Here is an 11,880-nt window from a genome sequence, read left to right on the forward strand (position 1 = left end):
ATTTGTTTAAGGAAAAATATATATAATTTAATTATATATATTAAAGAATTATTACAACCTATTATATATTAATGTTTATTTTACTTTAGACATTTAATAATAATTTTGTTTAAGGACAAATGGTAGATCTAATATTTTATTAGGGGTTTATTGTTAAACATAAGTGTATGAAACAAAAGGATGTTTTCTAGATCTTATTACTACTTGGAAATTTATACTAAATATAGGTTTGTGAGATTAAACCTCATAGGATGAATATCATTATGAATTTAATCAAACCCTTTAGTCGGATAAAATTAATCACATTTTAATTAATGACACACATTTATACTCTAAGAGCTAGAACTAAATTTAATTAGTTCCTTAAAGCAATAAATGATTATTGGAGACAAATCTTACCTCGTCAATTAGTTTAGAGCGTTGATTTGAATTAAGTTAGTGGTTAAAGTTGAGGAAATAATAAAATAATTCTTTTAGTGTCCCACTTTTAAATTAAAATTATTAAGAAAGGATGTATTAACAGGATGATGGGGACTTGATATTTATTAAATAATTCATATCGAACCAAGTAAGTTATTAATGTCTAATTAGAAGAAATGAATCAAATTAAGTACTAATAAGCACAACTGAAATGAAAGGGACTTTTGAGTGAAATTATAATTACCCTTATAACATTTGTTCTTTCCTCTTATAAATAGGAATTATCAGGATAGTATTTAATATCATTTAAGAATTCGTTGGTACAACTTGTTAAGTTGTTACAACTATTTAAGCAAAGGTTGCGTGTAATTTAGCGTTTTAAAAAAAAAAAAAAAAATTGTTGTCTGTGTTTGCCCAAAGTTTGGGCATGACACCTTTCTATACAAGAGTAAGAAGCACTTTAGATATTTTGTTGTCAATATTTTAATCTATTCACCTCGATCATTCCCCAAGCTATATTTCATCCAACCAACATTCACCATCACATCATAAAACAAACTTTGTATGGTTGAGACTAGAGATCAAAAGAAAAAGAGAAAAGAAATGGATATCTTTGGGGAAACTTCAAAACATAAACATGATACTTCTAGTGAGGATGAAGAAGATGGCATCTCTAAGAAATATATCTTAACTTCTCAACAAGATCCGAAGTTTCATAAATTGATGGAAAAAATTTATAGGCTTGGATCCATAGCGATATTTCCTTATGCTTGCACATTAAGGGGTAAAATTGCCTCCGAATTTTGATATTTCACAACTGAAGGAAATGATTCATGTGAATTACATTGAAACAAATAAAAATAAGAAGGATAAAAAGGAGAAGAGCCCATTAGATGCACTTACTCGACAAATCAATACTTTGCAACAAATATTTATAGATTTACAAACTGGATCTTCAACAAAAAGATATTCACTAGAGGACGTATCTCCTTGTCCTTTTGATAAAGGTTTGGTTATGATACCTTTTTCCCCCTAATTTTGAAGTGCCAAAATTTGACAAGTATAAGGGAAAAGGTGATCCTCGTGATCATATTAGAGAATTTTTCAATTGCATGTTTAGAAGTTGCTCACAATAATACATATCTAATGTGACTCTTTCCACAAAGCTTAGGAGGTCAAGCCATGAATGGTTCTCTCATCTACCTCCTAGGATTTGAACATTTAACAAATTAGTAGACAATTTTGTGGCTCATTTCTCATATAATATTGAAGACGAGGTATCAATGTTAGATATTTGCAACAATAGGCAAAAGAATGGAGAATCCTTTGCTAATTTCTTGCAAAGATGGAGACAACTTTCAAGTAAATGTCCATACCAAATCCTTGAAAAATAAATGATAGAAATGTTTGTCCACAATCTAAACACAAAATTAAGCTATAAAGTTCAAATTCAATGTCCCACTTCTTGTAGTAAGGTCATTGAGATGGGAATACTTATAGAAAAAGCATTGATAGCCAAAGGACTAATTAAAATCTATAAGGATGTTACTAGTTCAAACAACAGCAAATGATAAATCCAAGTTTTAGACAAAAAAACAAGAACATTGTAAATGATGGAGTTGTAGATGCCCAACATATGAAATAAAAAAAACCCATCTTAAATTTATCAAGTGCACAAAACAATACATCGTCAAATAATCAAACCAAGAATGCATCTAAACCTAAAGTCTCCAATGCTCCCCATAGAAGATTCACACCATTGGGAGAACCTATTGAATATTCTTTAAGGAAACTCATTGTAAACAATCTTATAACACTTCCCAAAGCAAGATATTATGAACCCAAAGTTAAACCCTCATGGTGGAATGATTCTAATTATTGTGAATATCATAGGAGAAAATGTCATAAAATGAATGATTGTCAAAGATTGAAAAGCATTATCCAAGACTTGATAGATAGAGGAGATATAGTTGTTGATGGACACAAATCCAATGAATAACATGTGGCATTTAAGGATCCCCTTCCTACCTATGAGAAAGGAAGCGCCTCAAAAATAGGCAATAACGATAATAATAGTGCGAACTAAATAAAAACATCTTATGAATAAACCATTAATCACATATCTGAATTTGACTCGTGTGAATATGATCGCAATAAAAAACAAGCCTAAATGTAATGTTACTACCCATTGAGGAAATTCTAACCTTCAAGGAGTTCCACCCAAACCATCTCATATATCAAATTAGTATAATATCTTAGATCAACTCAAGAAGACACCCGCATACATATCCATTTTAGAGCTTTTGTGTCTCTCATCATCTCACAAAGCTATCTCAGAAAAAGCTCTCCTAGAAACTACTATACCCACATATCTAGACCAAGCGCAATTTCAATCCATGGTGGGACATCTCAATATGCCTCACTTCCTATCTTTTACTAAAAAATGATGACATGGCCATTAATCAACCTCATAATGCACAAATCCATATTAAAGTACTTATTCATAAACATAGGATCAAATGCATCGTTATAGATGGAGTAGCTAGTTTAGATATCTACACTTTAAAATTAGTCCTTGCATTAGGGTTTTTTGAAAATGTTGTAGATCCAAAGAAGAAAATCACTATAAAAGCATATGATGAAGAAGAAAGAGCCTCTAAAGGATTTGTTGTCTTACCCATCAAATTTGGACTAGTTGAGAATGATGTGGTTTTCCAAGTACTTGATATTGACTTACCTAATAATATTATCCATGGACACCCTTGGATTCATGCAATGCAATTCATACCATCCACACACCATTAGTGCTTAAATTTCCATACAATACTCAAGAGCTTACAATCCAAGGAGATCCTAACCCCTTTCAATAATGCAACACCATTAAACCCATGCCTTAAACTATTGTACCCAATAACCGTGCAACCTCATCATCCATATCCCATGTTGAAACAAACTTGTTAACTTCTACATCCAAATCCACTAAATTAAAAGTCAAGCTCAAAGACAAAGGTTTTGGAGAATATTCCATTAAACAATTCTTTTGTGTTGCCCAACTACCTTTTTCACCCAAATCCTATGATAAATCGTCTATCACTAAACAACGATATTTGAATCCTAAAAAGAATCTTGATGGTTGTTTTATCTAATGGGGAACTTTATCACATGAGAGTGAAGAGAAATACATCAAGCAATGGTTATACAAAGATGAAGAATGTGATCCTAAGTCCCAACAACCAAAAATAAATTTACCAACTAAGAAATATGGCAAAGGTTTCACTATTATGCAAAAAATGAAATATGATTGTCATAGTCCATAGGCCTAAGAAAAGGATATACTAAACCAATACAACCATTTTTTATCATCTATACATAAATAGATTGCTTGAAAGTGTTAGTGGATATATATATGCTAACATTCTTGCCACAAATTGGTCTTTTCTTGAATATTGGTATAAAAAGAGTTTGTCGTATGTTCCCTTATCAAATGCATTGACTTTAAACCTAGAAAATGTCATGGTGCCAAATATTCTCATAAATATTGATATTATCAAACCTATAGTTAGGAATTGTGATGTTTAAAGCAAAAAGGTGTTAGCCTGGAATGGAGGAGAGATGCTAAGTATAACAAAGGAATGTATTGACAAGGTTTGTGGTTTTATTTTAACTCTAATAAATCCATCAAATTTGAATTCTTCAAGGATAATTATCAATAAAAGAGGAGTAGTCATAAAACTAGGTTGCTTTCAAAGCATAAAATGAGAGGGATCGATAGAAAACCCATTAAGATCCCACATAATGAAATCAAGCCTTTGAGCATTGATCCATTTGAGGATTGTTTCATAAAGACATACCATACATTGTGTTAAGTATTGGGGGGGTGGGGGGGGACTCAAAAGAAAGGATTCCAATTCTTGTCATGTACATGGTGGAAGATATACAAGATTCAATGGTAAATAGTGAGTTTGACTATACTATAGGTTGGTCTTTGCTTGAATAGTGGTATAAGAACAATCAATCATATGTTCCCTTGTTGAATGCATGGACTATAAACCTGACAAAATGTTCTCATCAATTTTGATATTGTCAAAGTTGCAACAACTATGCCATTATATTTCCCAAGAACATTGCTTCACTTCCTAGAATTAAATTCCACTCACATGGCTAGGGTTTTTATCAAGTGAATTATATGTTTCATAGGTTTTATCAGGTCCTAAAACCACTGCTAACATTATTGTCATAGGTTGGACTTTGCTTGGACATTGTTATAAGAATAAATAATCATATGCTCCCTTGTTGAATGCATAGACTCTAAACCTGGCAAAGGTCATGGTGCCAAATTTTCTCCTCAATTTTGATATTGTCAAAGTTGTAGCTAGAAGGTGCTAGGTCATAATAGAAGAGAGATGATAAGTATAACAAAGAAATATATTTACAAGGTCTTTGGTTTGAGTTTAGCTCCAATAAAATCATAAAATTTGAAGTTTTCAAGGATAACTATTAACAAAATGGTAGTTATAAAGCTATGTTGCTTCCAAAACATAGAATGAGAGAGATTGATAAAAAAAACCCATTAAGATCCCACACAATGAAACTGAGCCATTGAGTATTGATTCATTTTAGGATTATTTCATAAAGGCATACCATACATTGTGTCAAGTGTTGAGGGAGGATACAAAATAAAGGATTCCAATTCATCTCATGTACATGGTATAAGATATATAAGATTCTATGGTCAATAATGAGTTTGACTATTCTACATTCATTCTTGATAATATGCATAGATAGTTGGTGGCTATTAAGGAAAATGATGAGGTAAATTTCAAATGGTATTTTAAATTGTGTCATATGTTCCTATATGTAGAGAGAAATTTGTGGCATCATGCCCTATAGATAAAGATGTTGATGACTCAAATATTTCTCTCTATCCAATATTGGACTTATATTTGGGATAAACACTACAATAGCTCAAATTATGTGATTTTTGAAAAAAAAAAATAGTCAGAAGAGTTTTGAGTTTCCTAGGAAAAGAAGTTAGATTGCACAAGAAAATCATGGATTTACTAAGGCCAAAACATAGAATACTTGATTTGGGAATTTAAAATAATTGGGGATATTGGTATCTCCATACCAACACCACACCAATAACGGTATTTGGTTGTAGGGTAAGACCACATATTTTACTAAAACATGTTCCAAAGAGATTAACATATTTGGAGATAATTTGACAATTGAATGAGTTTGATAAAGATCATTGAGAAGACAAAGAAAAATATATTCCCTTCCTCCACAAAGTTTTTCTATTTCACTACCCAATAAAGAAGGATTAAATCATATTTGCTCAATCTTGTTATTTTATAGGATGGGATTGGATCTTAAAAGGATCATTTATCTTGAAGAATTGATTAATCAAGTTACATTTAAAATCAAGAGAATTTGTGTTCCTTCATGAGGTTGCAAATGAAGAGGATGTAATTAAGAATTGTTTGAAATTTAAATAAGTGGTTGATAGAATAGCTAAATGGGGTGGTATAATGAGAGGTGAAGAAAAAAAAGAGAGGGAAACATGTCAATTATCTTGTTACCTTTGTAAATAAAAAAGATACTATCATTAGGATACAAAAGATGTTGGAGAATGTTGAAGCATTAGTTGGAAAGCCTCTTTCAGTAGAGGAAAGGCTTATATGTCAACCAAAGAAAAATCCTCCAGTTTTTGGTTACCTACCTCATGTTTCTACTTCGAGGGGAAAGTAGCATATGATAAGTGAATCTATTCAATAGGAGCAAACAAAATTTTTTGTTGCCCCTCAAGAGAAACCTCAAAAGAAAAGGAGGCTTGAGTAGTCACCCATGGTTGAGTATTGAATTGTTTTTGAGGAGGTAGTTAATATAGAGGATGTTGTAGATAATGTAATTGGGGAAGAACCAAAGATCAATCAACACATATCTTCACTCCCAAGAGTAATTATTTTTTTTATGCATAAGAATAGAATGAAGATTATAATCTTAGATATAGCAGTGATGATGCTAATAATATCAAAGTCTTGGCATGTTCATAGTTTATGAAAAATTATGATTTTGTGAAGACTTAATAACTCAAAGATTTTATCTTGAGCCCTCTAGGTAAGTAACACAACAGGTGTTAAAAGATGAAGCTTTTGATATTATCAAGAACACTCCTAAGGAATGAAGAAAATCGGTACAAGATAGTGGATTATTCTTGCTCCTAGATTGGGATATTTCATTTGCAATTGCCTTTGATACAATTATGAAATAAGATGAGAAAATTAAGGAGTTCAAGAAGAAAATGTAGAATGTCGATGAAAAGGAATGAAGAGAGTTAGCAACATAGTAAATGACCTTAGAGATTATAGATTGTCAAGAATAATGAGTAATATTGATGAAACTTGCAAAGCTTTTTTATGATTTAAGGTCATTCTATGTAAAATATCTATAAGATTAGGAAATTTTGAAGCGGATAGCCATTAAGTAGAGTCTCAAGACTACAATCATGAATCGATCTCATAAATGTGCAAGGTTTGATCCATTTGTCCTTGATGACCTTATTACAACTAATGATATGTTGATTATACTTGGAGAAGTTATTAATTTCATGTCAAAATTGGACAAGAAAATAAAGGATAAGTTCAAGATGTTGGAAAAATAGAAAAAATAATTATGCTAGATATTATAGATTGTAACATAATGATGAAGCCATTAGATTAATGGAGAGGAGAATTCAACATAGTTGTGCTTACCATATCTTCATTCATATATGTTAATGAAGAACTTGATATGAATTTATTGAATAGCACAATACATGAGCTAATTGTCCTAGAGATAAATCTTGACAATTTTATCAAGGATAAGACAATGTTGGATGCAAAATATGCCATACATAATGAAAGGATAGCTAAATTACTCTTCCTAGTGGGCTTTAAAGAAAATTTGTGCATCTTGGATGGAGAAATATAATGAATAAGGTATATTTGAATTTTAGTCAATCATATTTTTTCGACAGTCAACATCCAACTCAATAGATGACCTAGTTTTGAAATTTTGGTAGTTTTTTAGTAGTGAATTGGTTTTGGCCTAATCTTTTGGCTTATTTGGTATTTCTAGCATCAATTTTGGCCCTCTCCAATGGTTTAAATTGATTCAAGTTGTTTATTTTAAAAGAAGACAATATCTTGTGTGGGTACAAGTCCCCAGGAAACTTTTATTAAATGAAAAGTAAAAATGAAATTGAAAAGATTCACATGAGTCATGTGATTTAGTTTTAAGTCAATATGTTTTACTTTTCTACATAAGAGACTAGTATCTTGTAAAAAGAATTCTATAATTTAAATTTTGGATGGGTATTTTCATAAAAAGGGCATATTTTGAGTCATAAGAATTTTTTTTCTATAAGTGGAAAGACCAATACAACAAGTCTTTGATTCATGCTACTTTATATGAATAGCATAAATTTTTCATAATGGTCCCTAAGGTGTGTTTAATATTTTTCATAAATAATAAGTTAAAGGATATTTGAGTTTATTTGTACATATTTCTTGCATTGCATATTTTGTTCATTGCTTCAAGTAATATTCTAAATGTTTTAAGTGGGATATGGGAGATTGTGTATGACATTACGGATTCATAAGAAGAGTTGTGAAAAAAATCTTTTTATTGGATGTATTAGTGTAAGGAACTAGTACCATTAAATATACCTAATATGATTTTAGATACTGGAAAGAGGCATTTGCAGTGAAGTATTTGACTTTGTACCCTAAATAAGCACCAATCATAAATCCATTTTGTCTAGAATCCATAAGCAAGAATCTAAAAGTTTGATCATTTGAATTTTTATTTTTAAATTATAAGTTATTTTTAATTTATATATGTTCTCAAACTTGGTAATGATAAATTCTTCAAATATCTAGCCAATTTTGATTAGGTCTTATCTTTCTTCCTAAAGAAATTGTAAAAACATTTTTGTATTGCAATATCCTTATATAATAAAGACAAAACCCATTGATACTAATAAAGGGATACCTCGCTAGTAGAACCCAAAGTATAGAAGAGAATAATTATATTGTCTCGTGTTCATTGGCCACTAATATAAGAGTCTTAAGCATTAGAAATAACTATTCTATAGAGATAATTAGGCAATTAGTTGGAAACAACAAAAATGTGCAAGATACTTATTTCTCTTTCTTCTTTCATCCATGGTAATGAGAAATTTTCTAAAACTAGACTCTTAAAATAGAGTCACCGCTCCCTATATGAGGGATAAAAATTTCTTGAAAATAAGCTTACTATTTTAACCCAAAACATCAATTGTAAAAAATTGAGATTTTGAAATCTACATATGTTTAAATGTCTTATCATTTTCTCCTCCACCATTTTGTTTGCATGAATTGATGGGCTATTAAGGTCACCAAAAAAATGCTAACTATGAACCTTTTGTTGCTAAGGAATTTTAGAAAGCATCCAATTGCTTAAGACCCAAAAATGACTAACATGTTCCTAGCAACAACACCGTTATATTGGGTCCCAAAACCACTGATCCACTTCCTAAAACTAAATCCCACTCGCAAACCTAGGGTTTTCATCAAGTGCAAAAATATTCATCAATAAAAAATGGAGGATTAAGGCCAACTCAATGAGAACTGGTTCTCTCTCCTACACTTCAAGCTCTTCTTAAACTTGGGTGGATGTTTCTAAAAGCTTTGAGCAAATAAAAAGATAATTGGAAACTATGGTAATCAACCCAAATTATTGATACACGTCCACAGATTTGTTAGTAAACATGAGAAAAACTAATCACATTACTACATCTATATAGTTGATTGATATCTTCGCACTAAGTGTAAAATGGAGGCAAGATACATGATCCACACAATATTATGATTACTATTCCCTATAGATATGATGAATTTGAGAAATACATGAACTATAACTAAACTAGAAAGATTGATTTAATTATTTGTTTTTTCAATGATCAGCTCAGTAAAATTATCTTAGGCTAGTGCCTATTTATGGGTAATTAAATCAAGTTGATAGAAAGATACACAATGAAAGGAAAATATTGAACCATGAATCTAAGCATAATAACACATCAACACAAGGATAATATAGATAAAACATTCTTATTCGTCCAAAAATTAAACTACACAAGTCCACATGTAAATATTGAAAAATTATTACAAAAATTATAAATATTTTAGTGTTATCACACTTATGAGAAAAATTACATTTACAACACCAAACATGTAGAAGGGAAAATATGTGATATTTTGAGGCACCCTAAACTTACACCTATGATCATAGAGACATCATATCTGCATATGTTCTACCATAGTACCTTCATATATCTTATGACTAACTGCACTTCTAGTTTACGTTCAATGATTAAAAACCTAGAAAACTATGACACTTATTTTGTGTCAAGATAACTATTGATCCCTCCAAAAAATGAGTCAAAGACCACATAATATACCCCTAGATCAAAACCCTAATCTATGACACTATATCCAATACCAAATATGTGAATGGGAATGGATCTTACTCAAAATATGTACTCTATATTGAAAAAGGACACCCACATTAATCTATTATAGTTGGACAAGCATAAAAAGTTAAAATGGATAGTTAGGATAACTACAATGTTCATGAAAGGTAGGTAAGGAGTAATGTACCATGCCATTACTCTTGGAACCAAAAAATGATTAAAAAATATTTCTTCTGAAACAACACAAGTGCCTTTAAAAATTGTGTGATTTTGTATATTCTATATTCTTCTTAGCACCCATTGGCATCGGGTGTCACCCATGGCCGACATGATGCTTGTAGCATGTTGCAAATATTTGATGCATAATTCTTGGTGGTATTTCATATTCGAGTGGTGATTTAGGTCCTTGTTATGTCTTAGTCGATATTGTTTTGGTCTACATGTGATATTGTAGTGTGTATGATTATATTTTTGTAATTAGGAGATATGTGTTGAGCCGACCTTAATAATATTGGTCCAAGGTTGATGTTGTAATACCCTAAAAATGGTCATCTAAACCATGAGCCCCTAATCTCAACAACATCACCAAGGTCCTAACCAAAGGCAATTAAATCAATCTTGAGCACACAATTAATTTCTTTAATCATCAATGTCACATGGCAAATTAATCACTCAATATTAATTAAATATTCATTTAATTAATTGATCATTCCAAGTAAATCATTTTTAAACAATTATCCTATTTATTTAATTAAATATCCTAGCATATTTAATTAAATAAATCAATTTGCCATTAAATCATCAAAAAGAGGAATTAATTTGAAAAAAGGAATTAAAATTTGAGAAAAGAAATCAATTGGAGATAATCTTGAAAAACAAATTAAAAATTGATAAATAATCTCAAAGAAAGAAATTAAAACAATTAAATATTAAAATTGAATGAAATAGAGAATAAATCAGTTTTTTCCTGATTTTATCTTAATTTTAGTTCAATTTCCTTTAAAATTGAGAAAAGCATCCAATCACATCAATTCACCTGGATTGTGCTTCCTCTTGGAAAATCTTGACCGCTCATCATCATTTGATCTCAGTCATTGTTCTTTCTAAATTTTCTATAAATTCAAGCTCTCATCTCTCATTCAAGGATCTTGGAGAATATATTGTTATTATGTTGTTTTTGCTCTAGGTTCATTGAGAATTTGCATTTAGATATTGCATATTAGTTATTTCATATTGCTTAAATCATTTAGCTTAAATATTCAAATATTGCTTAAATCATGTTAGATTAAGCATGCATATCTAGATTAATCTTGCATCCATTTAGCTTAAATCCATGCTCATATAGATAAAAATCCTTCGTTTAGGTGTTGTCTAGTCACTGGATAGCTTAGCAATCTGAGAGAAATCTAAACTCACATCTACTAGAAGGCAATGGGTCGCTTTGTAATGGTTTATTACTCATTGACTATTGATTTACTAACCATGCATCTAATGACTTAATTGAAGTGTTGTGTATTCCAGATACAGATACAGGTCCACTTTTCACACACACATTTTTGGTGCCCATTGTGGGGCAGAAGACTACATTTTTCAGCCTCAAAATCACTTTTTTCTATCCTACGGGTCTCATCTATACAGACTGCTAAATATCGTACAAGTAGTATTACTGCATCGTACGACATTCTATGAAGATCTTTGTTTTATCGTACGAATCAAGAAAGGGGCTCGTACAAATTTCTACTCTGAATATATGATTCTGTGTTTTGTCATTCTATGCTCAGTTCTAACTCATACGAGAAAAGGCTTTTGTCGTTTGCTTCTATGAGAATTGTCGTACGATGTTGTATTCTATTGGGTTAAAACAACTTTCATTCTTCAAGTTTTCGGTTCAATTTTGATTACACTAATGTTAACCCTGAATTGTCTTCTGTCTACCTGATATTTTCACAGCCTAACCAGTTTCTTGC

The sequence above is a fragment of the Cryptomeria japonica genome, chromosome 4, assembly GCF_030272615.1.
Source record: "Cryptomeria japonica chromosome 4, Sugi_1.0, whole genome shotgun sequence".
NCBI classification, from domain to species: Eukaryota; Viridiplantae; Streptophyta; class Pinopsida; order Cupressales; family Cupressaceae; genus Cryptomeria; species Cryptomeria japonica.